Source organism: Phodopus roborovskii, unplaced genomic scaffold (assembly GCF_943737965.1).
Source record: "Phodopus roborovskii unplaced genomic scaffold, PHOROB, whole genome shotgun sequence".
Lineage (NCBI taxonomy): Eukaryota > Metazoa > Chordata > Mammalia > Rodentia > Cricetidae > Phodopus > Phodopus roborovskii.
This window is the reverse complement of record NW_026126576.1, coordinates 4,737,026-4,750,598: the sequence shown is the minus strand read 5'-3', so window position 1 is coordinate 4,750,598 and position 13,573 is coordinate 4,737,026. Positions and strand designations below refer to the sequence as shown.

The window sequence follows — 13,573 nt, the reverse complement described above, 5'->3', positions numbered from 1 at the left end:
ATCTTTCCCAAGTACCACATGCATGCAGTACCCACAGAGGCCAGAAGGAGGAATCTGATCCCCTAGAACCAGAGTTACAGACAGTTGTGAGCTACCATGTGGGTGCTGGGAATTGCACCCAAGTCCTCTCCAGCCCCTATAATTTAAATTTTTATTTCTTATAGTTTAAATGTTGTAGGAATACTACATTAACTCAAGTCTTTGAGAACACTCTCACAAAAGAGCCATTTAAACACCTATCTTAGCAGATTGCCCAATACTTGAAGGTTCTCCTCGCATTCAGAGAATGTGGGCTCTCTGTACAATCTTCAACTAGTCACAAATTAAGATGATTTTCCCTATAAACCCTACTAACCCAAAATAGTACAACATTTTGAACATCCCTAAACAAAAACAAAAAAAAAGAATCATGACCTCAAATCTGAACATTTTAGCTCAAAGCTTCAGATTTTGGAGCATTTGGGGATTTTATTTAAATGTTTAGTTAGCAGAGATTACAGAATTAAACCGTTAGTCAGGTTGTGTTTATAACTGTCAAAATCTTAAAAAGAATTCACTAAATATTCATAAACACAGGAAAAGTTTATAAAGGTAAATAAAGCTAATCTCAATTTAACATTTTTATATGTCACACGTTAGAAAAGCTAAGCTAAGCAGGGCAATTAATGGTAGCACAAGCTTTTAATCTCAGCCCAAAAGAGGCAGAGGCAGGCGGATCTGAGTTGGAGGCCAGCCTGGTCTACAAAGCAAGTTCCAAGACAACCAAGGCTACACAGAGAAACCTGTCTTGAAAAACCAGGAGGAAAGGGAAAGGGAGAAAGGAAAACTAGGCAATACAGACAACAACACTGAAACTTTACTCACTGAGCATCTATCTCCCCAGTCCCTATGGTACTTGGGTACTTGCAACACAAGCTTGAGGACCAACCTACCTGGTATTCACAATGAAAAAGAAACCCTGCTTCAAGATGGAGGGAGAAAAAAACATACACCATAATAAGAACGTATGCACTTGTGCCTATGTGTGCACACACACCCCACACACCTTCCCTATATACATGAAGAAAAAAAAACATACTTTTTAAGTAGCAATGCATAGTCACTTGTCAACCTTAATCTGGACCCCCAAAGGACTACTCGAAACACTTTTAGTCAGACCTAGTGACACACATCCACTATTCCAGTTGCTTGAGAAGCTGAGGCAGGAGAATAAATGGGTACAAAGCATCTCACATAAACAGAAAAGCCAACTTATAAGTTTCCTCTGACACAGTAAAATACTTATTAAGGTTGTGAGCAAGAGTAAATGAAATTTGATACTTTATTATGAAAATACTACAAATGTTGTGTACAGGCTGTCCAAATACCTGACAAGCCACACAGGCCCTTCTCATATCTTTAAACACAGCTGAAGGAGCACCAACAATGTTTCCACAATTCAGCATACACTTGCTAGAATGCCATCTTCAACAATGCACAATGTGGGTAGTTTGAATGTAATTGGCCCCCATAAGCTCATAAGGAGTGGCACTATTAGGACAGTGAGGCTTTGTTGAAGTATGGCCTTGTTAGAGAACTGTCACCGTGGGGGTGGGCTTTGAGGTCTCTTTTGATCAAACTTGGCTCAGTGTGACAGACCATTTCCTATTGTCTACAAGATGTAGCCATCACCATGTCTGCCTACATGCCACCATGCTCCCTGCAGTGATATAAAGAACTGAACCTCTGAACGGTAAGTCATCAACTCAATCAAATGTTTTCCTCTAATGAGAGTTCCTGTGGTCATGGTATCTTTTTATAGAGGTAGAAACTATAAGACACACCCACACTTCAATTTAATGAGTAAACTTGAGATTCACTTACTGCACAAATCTGTGGCAAGTAACAACTCAATCTGATCTTACAACATTCATAATTTGAAACCCTAAAACTTCAATGCAATTACTTGGAGACAGTGCCTTTCAGAGGTAATTATGGCTATGTGACATCATCTGCACAAACCTTCATGATTAGGTTAGTCTCTAGAGACAAGAGAAACTGACATTCTCTGAAATGTGATGAAATATTGACAAGGCAGCAGGGCCTTGGTGGTGCAGGCCTTTAATCCCAGCACTCAGGAGGCAGAGGCATAGGCAGGCGGATCTCTTGGGAGTTTGAGGCCAGCCTGGTCTATAGAGCTAGTTCCAGGACAGGCTCCAAAGCACTACAGAGAAACCCTGTCTCCAAAAAAAAAAAAAAAGAAAGAAAGAAAGAAAGAAAAAAAAGAAATATTGACAAGGCAGACAACAAAGTTTCACCACTACAGGACCTTAATTTAATGATACATGTTTTAGGAATTTAGCAGTCCCTGTACCTGGGGTAAACATCATTAGAGTGAATAGTTGTTTTTCTACCAAGTACTATTTTCCATGATTTGCAGAACTGTTTTTTTTTTTTTTTTTTTTTTTTTTTTTGTTTGTTTTTTTTTTTTTTGTTTTTTTTGAGGGGGCAATACAGCCTTTGCATGACTTTGGTCACAAGTCAATACTGGTACACCTAAGGCTCTTGGATTATTGTGTATTGCAAATGTACACAATAAAGGAATAAAGTCATGTAGGCATATGATACTTTGCGTTTTAGAGAGACATATAGGTTAGATTAGGGACCTTGGTATGTATGAGGAAATATTTTACCCAAAACACAACTTTGTGTAACAACAATAAATATGCCTTTGTATGGTGGTTCAAGGTTCAGCTCAGTTCATCAGAGGCTGGACCTTTCTGCTGCCACATAGGCCTTAAAATTTCATCTTTCTTCGACCGACCCACACAACACAAAACACCCCAACAGATAACCTCATCTTACACTTCCCGATCTAAAAAACTGGGAGAAAAAGAACTGCTCACTAAGCCATGTAGCCTCTGTATTATAACAGCAGCCCAATCTGAAACAGTTAAGTCTACTATTTTGAAGGCCAATGACACAAAATGCATGATTCTAGGTAGGTGTGACAGTGCATGCCTATAATCCCAGCATTTGAAAGACAGCAACAAAAGTTATCACAAGTTCCAGGCCAGCCTGGCAGAAACATTAACAGGTGCTAGGATTACTGTGGCTACAAAAAAATGACACCTAGTCCCAAATACATATCTAAAACAAGCCAGATGTCAGCCAGGTGGTGGCACACGCCTTTAATCCCAGCACTCAAGCAAGAGGCAGAGGTAGGTGGATCTCTGAGTTCGAAGCCATCCTGGTCTACATACAGAGCTAGCTCCAGGACAAGATCCAACACTACACAGAGAAACCCAGTCCCAGAAAAAAAGTGAGCCAGATATGATTGCACAGCCCTATAATGTCAGTATTTGGAAGCTGAAGACAGACTATAGGTGCAAAAAGGACAAAAAAAATTTCAAGCTCTTTCTGGGTTAATAGAAATGTCAATAAATTTTTTTAAAAATACTAAGCAAGGAAATCCATGCCTTTAACCTCAGCAGTACATGACAAGGAGAGGTAAAAAGCTCTTTGCTAAGTTCCATGCCAGCCAGAACTAGACTTCAAAATAATAAAAAACTAAACACACACACAGAGACAGAGACAGACAGATGATATGATCAGACAGACAACCAAATGAGCCTGGGTTGGCACTAAACCTCTTTTTAATAAAATATTCATAAAGCAGAAAAAATAGTAAAATAAGGTTTTAAAAAGCAAGATCACTGTTTTCGTTGACAATCTAGTCTAGATGACAGCTAAACCGACAAAGAATGAACAGATTCTAGACATAGAGACATTGAGAAGTAAAATTGAGAAGTAAATAAGACTATCTCCAAATAGTCAAGGTTCATATATTTTCTAACATTAAGAGCATTGTCTTGGGTCTGGAGAAAAATCCAGGCATGGTGATATGTACTTGTAATCCCAGTGCTGTATAAGTGTAAACAGGATTCCTAAGGCTGATAGTCAGCAACCTAACTTAACTGGTGAGTCCAGGTTCCCAGTGAGAACTTATCTCAAAAGTCAAGGTGGCCAAGTGTGATGGCACACACTTTTAATACCAATGCTGAGAAGATAGAACCAGGTAACTGTCTCTGAATTAGGCCAGCCTGGTTTACACAGAGAGTTTCAGCCAGAACTGAAGAAGAGACCCTCACTATACCACTCCTACCATCCATCCATCCACCCATCCATGGCTACTGAAGACCAACACCTGGCCCAATCCCAACCTCTACCTATCTATACTATCATGCACATGCATTTGAAGTTGTAAGTAAAAGAATAGCTTTTCCTTCTATCTTTTAACCTAGCTCTCTGTGTGCCATACTGGAAAGCAAGTCAAGTTCTGCCCACTCAGCTATAAAACCATAAGTAAAAGCAAATTATCAATGCATATATGGAACATGGAAGTTTCTATAAAGACATGAAACCACAAAAAAATATGCATATAAAATATTCGGTCATATACTACATAACTATATTTCTGCCACCAACAGAACACTAAGAGAATACGATGGAAATGAGAAAACTCCTATTGCCTAGTATGATAGCACGGACACCAAAATAATGTGCTGCAATAAACACACTATGGTCTTGTGAGTTTCCCAACAACCAAGTACACTGTATATCTTAGAACAATGTAGCATATGCAGTTACTATAGTGCTTAGTACTTGGTAAGAACATGTGACTCACTCATCTACATATATTTTATTGCTAGACAACATCTAACTAAAGCAAAGTTGACTATATAGCAGCAAACTGCATGATGCCAGCTGCAGCTTCAAACACCAACAGTACCCACTAACTATAATCTCCTATGTTTGCAAAACATATCAACTCCCAACAGATTCTCAGAAAGTATCCCCATCAAGTGATACAGGACTGTTGAAAGAGTCCTTTGAACAGTCTTAAATGACAAAATGAAGTTACCCTATGAAGAAAAACGGAAAATATTGTCAGTACACATTTTTAAATTTTTAAAACAGATTTATTTTACCAGTATAAGCGGTTGGTTGGTTTTGTTTCCAGATAGGAGCTCTCTATGTGTAGCCCTAGTTGTCCTCCATGGAACTCACTCCTGGAACTCAAGAGATCCACCTGCCTCTGCCTTCTGAATTTTGGAGCTAAAGGTGTGCACCACCACTACCTGGCAGTATGCGTGTTTTGTCTGCGTGTATGTATTTGCATCATGTGCATGCAGTACCCATGGAGGTCAGAAGAGGGTGTCAGTTCCTCTGGAACTGGAGTCACACAGACCATGTGAGTTCTTAGAAGCAAACACAAGGTCCTCTACAATAATAAATGCTCATAACCACGGAACCATCACCCCAATCCCATCGACAATGTTTTTAAAAGTAGCCACACTTGGGCTGTACCAGTGATTTCCTACAGAGAACAACAGGACAGCAAGACCACAGACTACAGAAAATACAAGAAAGACAAGCAACAAGTAGTTATGAACCTGCTAAATGAAAAGGGGCAAAGACTAAAACTATCAAAATCTTTTAATAAAAGCACAAAATAAACAATCCTGTGAAATACAACAGCCTTGGTGTTATCTACTCACTGACTCAGTAAATTCAGTAAATAGCTCCAAATGTAGGGCTAACTGTGGTGGCACAAATCTAACACTAGAGTTGGAAGCAGGAGGATCAATCAGTAGTTCGAGACCATCCTGAGCTACAAAATACTATCTCTAAAAAAAAGGAAAAAAAAAAAGGTCACATTCTACCCATATTTACTATTGCTCCATAAAGAAACACTGCTTATAAAACCCCTAAACAATGAGACCAGATTCCATGCCAAGAACCAGTAAGAGATACAGAATCAATAATCTCAGAAAGAAACTCTGCAAGTCACTAAGGAAGGATCCCTAAATACAATCAAAATAAAACAATCTAGAAAAACAAATTCCTTTTAGCATGTAAAACCTGAGACAACTTGATAATGGTTGATAAGCCACCTTCCCTTCTCATAGACACTAGAATAGTGTAAAACCCAAGTGACAAAAAAAACCTCATATTCCTCTAATTTCAAATACTTTACAATATATGCCTTCTTCATATAATAAAGAAAAGACCAGGTTTATGTACTACAAACTAAAATTGAAGGGGCTTTAGCAGGCCCCACCATGGCAAACATGGGCAGGCCTTGTCCTTCCCCCATTCCCTCTTCCTAAAACCATCACATTACATTCAGCCAGCCACCAAAATCCATTCCTTTTGGAATCCATTCCACTTGACCACTTCCTCCTCCAGAGACTGACTACCAAGATCCAGCTATCAAAAAATCCAACAATCAAAAGTCCCCTTTAACAGGTCTAATCAAAATATACTACTACATGATAGACCATTTGACACAAACCTTCCCGTTTAATCCTCTTACAAATTGCATCAACAATGCCCTCTCCTGATGTACAGGCATACATGCTGTCTGAACACGGTACACATAATAAATAAATCTATAAAAAAATTGCACCAAGGTCATTAGCTGTTCTTTTTCTGCCTGAGTCAGAATTCAGCCATTTACTTATCTTCCCTGCTTAATAAAGATCTCTGCAAAAACAGATTAGGCTTGTGCCTAATCCAGGGTCCAGGAGGGAACACTCTGAGGTGCAGGGGTCCCTTCAAAAATAACATATATCAGTCTAATCGAATTTATGCCTCTACAAAAACTATTTACTCAAAGTGTTTAGTTTTTGAGGTCACCAGAAATGTGCAAATGAGATGTTAAGAGCACACAGGTCACCTATCTTACTGCCTTTCAGTTAAGTGCCTCCAAACAGTGTACATGCATCAACACACAACCTTTCTAACACCTCTCCCAATAACAAAGCTCAGAAATCAAGACATGTGCTGTACCACAAAGAAAGGACAGTTATTCAAGTACATAAGGTCAGCTTAGGTAAGCAACCATCACTTAAGTAATAGAACCCTACACCCAAAAACTAAGCTTTAAATTCTAATGGTGGTTTTAAATAAGACTGCTACAGTGGAGAGGGACAATGTCACACAAATGAACACAACACAAGCAGTGCATAAAGGAATGAGTTCTAATAGACCTATGGCATTGACCATGTCCAAGTATAATTGCATCACTTACCACATGTACACTCTTAAGCTTTATAAGCCTTGCCCCATTTTAAACAGAATATATACTTCACAGAGAACTGTCACAAAGATTATAGCAGGATACGCACAGGAAATACTTGATTTTTTTTTTTCTTTTTTTGGTTTTCAGACAGGGTTTCCTGTATTGCTTTAGAGCCTGTCCTGGAACTAGCTTTGTAGACCAGGCTGGCCTCAAACTCACAGAGATCCACCTGCCTCTGCACCCAAGTGCTGGGATTAAAGGCATGTGCCACCAACACCAGGTAATAGTTGATGTCTTATACAAAATATGTTCATAAAATCTATCTCTCCTGGGGTTTGGTGGGAGACAGTTAACAACTCAAAGCAAAAACTGCCATGTGGGGCAGTTGTATTCACATGTGTAATTTCAGTACTAAGGAGTGTTGTGGAATATTATTTTCAGATGTGTTACATTAGTTTATGCCATGGAACATTTGTTTTAATGGTGCAAAGATGTATGGCATTTTTTAACTCTATGAAGCTGTGTTACTTTGCCTGTCTAAAACACCTGAGTGATCTAATAAAGAGCCAAATGGCAGGTGGCTAAGCAGAGAAAAGATAGGCGGGGCTGGCAGGCAGATAGAATAAATAGGATAAATCTGGGAAGAAAGAGGAGAGGACGACTCCAGGGGCCAGCCACCCAACTACACAGCAAGCCACAGATTAAGAGGTAAAGAAAGCTATCGATACAGGATAAAGATAAAAGCCCAAAGGCAAAACATAGATGCAATAATTTAAGTTTAAAAAAAAAAAAAAAAGCAGGCTAGAACCAAGCTAAGGTCCAGCAGTCATAAGACATAAGCCTCCGTGTGTATTTACATGGGAGCTAGGTGGCTGGCTCCCCAAAGAGTAAAAAAACAACTACTAAAGGACAAGGTCTAAGGGCATCCGGAGCTACAGAGCAAGATTTAACCTAAAGAAATTGTTGCCAGGCAGAGCTGCTGGTGGTACATGCCTTTAATCCCAGGACTTGGGAGGGAGGCAGAGGTAGGCAAATCTGAGTTCAAAGCAAGCCTGATCAACACAGGCCAGCAAAGCTACACAGTGAGACCCTGCATATATAAACCTTATACTGAAGACAGGCATGATGGTGCACACCTTTAATGCCAGCATGCCAGAGGCAGGGGGATCTCTGAGTTTAAGCCAGCCTGGTCTACATAAGGAGTTCCAGGATAATCACAGAAACCCTACCAAAAAGAAAATAAAACCCCACAAACCCACACATTAAAAAAAGAAAAAAACAACAACAAAAGCCTCACACTAAAATCCATTATTAAGTAATATATGCTAATAGGGAGATAGTTCTGAAGATAAGAGTGCTTAAGGGACCTAAATGTGAATTCTCAGCATCCACATAAAAAAGCAGGATGTGGCTTTGCATGCCTGTAACCTCAGCATTATAGGGTGGAGATAGTAGCTCCTGAGAGTGCTGATCACCCCAGCTTAGCCAAAAAGGTGAGCTTAAATTCTGGCATCCATATGTGTATGCTCCCAAAACTCATACACACAAACAATAACACAAAAGCAATATATATACTTAAGGCGTTATAGGTACAGTAAAGTTAACTGCAGCTCATACAGCAGACCAAGTTCCAGACGCTACACCCTTAAAATTAAAGGGGAAATGAACAGTAGCTAAACCTGAGGAAGGGGGAAAAAACAAAGCCTTTATCTGTAGTTTTCTCCATAAAAAAAGAAAACAAAATCTGGGGCTGGCAAGATGGCACACAACCTAACCTGAGCTGATTCTGTGGCCACATGAAGAAAATAATTGATGCTTGCAAGGTGTCCTGACTTCTACACTTATACCACACACAAAAATAATATGTGATTTGAAAAAAAAAAATCAGTATGCCCCAACATTAAGTAATTAACAGATTAAAAGGGGGAAGGTAACTAAATTCACAACAGCAGGATATGGCTAACATTTGAGACACTGTATCAGACAAAACAACATTCCTTAAAAAATTAGAGGACCCAACCTCCTCACACAGTACTGTGACTACCTTTACTTCAGTCCTGAAGTGTCAAGTATTTAAATACAAGGAGGGTCAGACAGGACTGGCAACTAGAGCCAGGCTAATCTGGACAATAGCTAGACCACCTCAAACTCACACCAACACCCACAAATCCTACTGACAGGTTATCATTTATTTAGCACCAAGCAATGTGCTAAGTTTTTACATATTATTTTCACAGTTTGAGATACTATTAGTACCCTTGTTTTAAACAGTTGTTGTATAACAGTTTCCTCCATAATTAACACATTCCATCCTGCAGGCTAGCTTCTCAAGCAGGGAGGTAAACAACTCAAGAACTCCCTGAAGCTTACCAGATTCACTAGGCCCCTCCCAATCTGAGTAAACAAAAGCTGAGAGTCCCTCTCAGAGAAGAAAAGCTGAGTGAGCTTCAGAGAAAAGTGGCAAAGACGACTGTGAGACCAGGTTACCAGACTGCTGCCTAGAAGCAGACACCAGCAGAAAAGGTTTAGACCTCCTGAAACACAAGAAAAGGGCACTCTCCATCCTGTTGCCCTGTCTGCAGCTGTGCGGTGCTCCAGGTTTCCCCCCATTCTGTGAGATGGCGTCCATACTGGGGGAGGAAGGTGCTGGTGATGCAGCTTTGAGTCATTTCTGCTCCTATGAATAACTTCACCCGTATCCCTGTAAGGAACACCAATCCCCAAATTCCATACTTTGGCATGCTGTGAGCTCCCTACCTTGAGTGAGTAGAAGAGCATTTGCTCTCCAGGAAAATTTTTGTCACACAACACTGGTATAGCAAAGATTTAAGTTTTTCTTTCTTTTTAATTTAAAAAAGGAAATCAGAAAGAATGGTATTGTTGGCTTTAGTTCACTTCTCAAAGCACCATCAGACTAGACAACAAAATAAAAAGCCCAACAAACCCCACAAAGGGTGAGGAAAAACTGACAACCTGTACATCACTGGGACCTACCCACTCAAGAGGAAATAATAATACAGAGGCCAAGGGGAGGTCCTAAACTAAGTATCACAAAATAAAATACCACCAGAAACCATGGCAGCCCAACTTGATAGCAGCAGTTAAAAATGAAATGCTCTTGGCCACTCCACCAGTGGGTGAAGAGCAATCTGGAGGGAAGGAACACTTTTTGCTCATACTGAGCTCCTGAATGGCACAACAGAGATCATGTCTAGAAACCAACCTCACATTAAGTGACAGCTATGGCTACACAGTTACACAGTGAGAAGGAATCTCCAAATAGGAGTGGGCTGATGAACACTACAAATGGGGCATATTTTGTTTAAAAAAAAAAAATTACATTATTGGGGCTGGATCTTAAAATGCTTCAGCAGTTAAGGGCACTTATTGCTCTTCCAGAGACCTGGATTTATTCTCAAACACCACAAAGGAGCTCACAAGTCTAACTTCACACACTGTCTTCTGACCACATGCTGACTTCTAATCCTGGCATGCATGATATTCACACAGTGCACAGACAGACAGGTTATGTGGGCAAAAACACCCATACACATTAAAAACTTAACATTCTTAGCCAGGTGGTGGTGGTGCATGCCTTTAGTCCCAGCACTCGTGAGACAGAGGTAGGTACATCTTTGTGAGCTGGAGACCACCCTAGTCTAGAGTTAAGTACCAGGTTAGAAACTCTGTCTTGGGGTGGGGAGGCAAAACAAACATTAGCATTATTTCCACCTTTTGTGGAATGTGTTCAATGATAAACCCATGTAATAATTCCAGGATATACTAATCCCATCATTCCATTTCCAGAACCAGGATTTTTAGTGTAGAAAAAGTTCATTGAAAAGCACTTGCCTAGTACACAGAAGTGTCTGGATGTGATCTCAAGCACCAGGAAAACAAAGTAATCACTATTTGGTTCTGCAGTGTGACTGATTCAATGGCTGAGCATGGGGCTAACATAAGCAAGGCCCAGGTCCCAGTGAAAAGCAAGCAAACAAAGGCTGCACCTAGTTTGAAAAAAAAAAAAAAATTCCAAACTCCATCAAATATAATAAAGAATATAAAAGAACCAATCATTTTAATACAGAACATTTAGATACACAACATCCAAATGAGGTAGGTAGTTATGTAGAGGATTCAAAATCTGACAAGATTCTCAGGCTACCTGGCAATCTTGACAGAGGACAGGATAAAGCAGAATATTAAAGTTACCATTTAGAAACTTTCAACTAGAACAATGTGCTTATCAAAAAGTTAAGTCAGTTTGTACAGATAATCACAGTCTAAGATAATTTTTCCCCTTCTTTTCCCAAGAAAGGGTTTTTCTGCAATAGCCTTGGCTGTTCTGGAACTTACTCTGTAGATCAGGCTGGCCTCAAACTTAAGGAGATCCACCTGCCTATGCCTCCCAAATTCTGGGATTAAAAGCATATATCACCACTACCCAGTTAAGATAATCTTGCATATCAAATAAACTTCAGGAAATAAAACACTTTTCTTCTGATGACACAGAAATAGCTTAGTCCAGTCAACAACTCAAGGGAAAGAGGCGATGTAAGCAATGATATCTTAGGGATTCATTTATTTTTGAAATATGGCACCTCCTCACCTTAAGCTTTTCTGTAAGTAAAACTAGTGACTTGCATTCACTATGGGTGTTCTGCCAGCACATAAAAATGTGTACCACAGTATGTACTGTGCCCTTGGAAAGCCAGAAGAGGACATCAGATCCCCTGGAACTGAAGTTACAGAGAACTGTGAACCTACAAATGAGTGGAAGAAATCACTCACTGGGTCCTCTGGAAGAGCAGCCGGTGATCTTAACCACTGAGCCATTTCTCCAACCCAGTAAATGTTTTTTTTTTCACTAGAGCGTTCCTGATTTGGGAGAAAGGGACTCACTGTATAGCCTTGGCTGTCCTGGAACTCATTACATAGACCAGGCTATTCTCCAACTCATAGAGGTCTGCTTTTAACCCTCTGCTGGGATTAAGGGTATGCACTGCCATGCCCAGCATGAATTCCATTCTTAAAACTGACATGCACAGAAATACTAGTCACATTAAGTTGATGTATATACTTCCATATTTTTGTTTGTTTTAGTTTTTAACACAGTTTCTCTGTATAGCCCTGACTATCTAGGAACTCACTCTAGACCAGGCTGGACTTGAACATAAAGATCCACCTCGCCTCTTCTTCCCAAATAGTGGGATTAAAAATGTGTGCCACCACCTCCTGGCCTGAATTAATATATTTTAATAGACCACTAAAGAGGCTTTGCTTGTTTAACAAATTATGCACGATAGCAGATGTATTTTCTTCCTAAAATCCAGCTACTTATTAGAAAGCTAAAGTACAGCCATAAACACAACTTGTAAGAAATGAACACTTGTTAATAAAGACAGACAGCCGGGCATGTTGGGGCTTGCATGAATCCCAGCACTACAGAGATGAAAGCAGAAAGGACCTAAATTCAAAGCCAATGTAGGTACTTTAAAGAAACAGTACTCAAATTGGGGGGTGGGGGACTGAGCCAGGGTTTCTCTGTGTAACAGTCCTGGCTGTCCTAGAGCTCACTTTGTAGATGAGGCTGGCCTCGAACACTCAGAGATCCATCTGCCTCTGTGCCACCAATGCCCAGGGTAACTCAAATTTTTAAGGGAACTGAGATGTAGCTCAGTGGAGGGACTCTTGTCTAGTATATGAGGTACTAGGTTCCAGCTCCAGTGCCAATCGTTAACAATAACAACAATGTGATGATGATGTTGAGACAATAATAGGGAAAGCTGAGCAAGGGAGCTCACACCTGTAATCCCAGTCAGTACTTGGTAGCTGAGATAGGACTGACCAAAGTTTGAGATCAGTATGGGCTATCTAACAATTCAGAGCCATCTCAGCTAGTGATCCTGTCTCAAAGAAATAAAAACTGCCTGGAAAGGCTGCCCAAGACTTTGATTCCAGCACCTGGAAGGCAGGACCAGTAAGAACCACCGAGTTCAAATCCAGCCAGGGCTACAGAATGAGACCATATCTGAAAAATGATAATGACAAAGAAGCTATATAATCATTGCTAAACGTTATACTCAAACTAAGCAGACAACCCACTAACACTGAACCCAAAATACCCTTTCCTCTCCCCTGCTCCCCACCCTACACTACTCAGTGTGTACAAAAATAGGCCGTCTTGCACAAAGTAACTGAGCCAGTGTGAAAACAACTTCTACCACATAAACTAGATAACAATAAAGCAGATTTTTCCTTTTGAAAAAATACAGTGTAAGTTCAGGTTGACAACATTTGGACACAAGCCTAGTAAGATGTTGGGCATGTGTAATACGTACACTAACCTAGAAAGTCAAGACAGTGACAACATTATCTGGAATGTGTCAAATAATCATGGCAAATCCTCAAGATAATAAATACAAGTTAAGACTTAAAACAACAACATAGATTGGTATGACAACAAAAGGCTGGATACAGGACAGTACAAAAAAAAAAATGCCAACA

The 13,573-nt window shown here is 40.0% G+C and overlaps 1 protein-coding gene across 2 annotated transcripts in view; it reads right to left on the bottom strand.

The window, feature by feature from the left end:
- Ppp4r2 (protein phosphatase 4 regulatory subunit 2) overlaps window positions 1-13,573 on the bottom strand; it is a 36,921-nt gene that overhangs the window by 21,664 nt on the left and 1,684 nt on the right. The window lies entirely within an intron of this gene.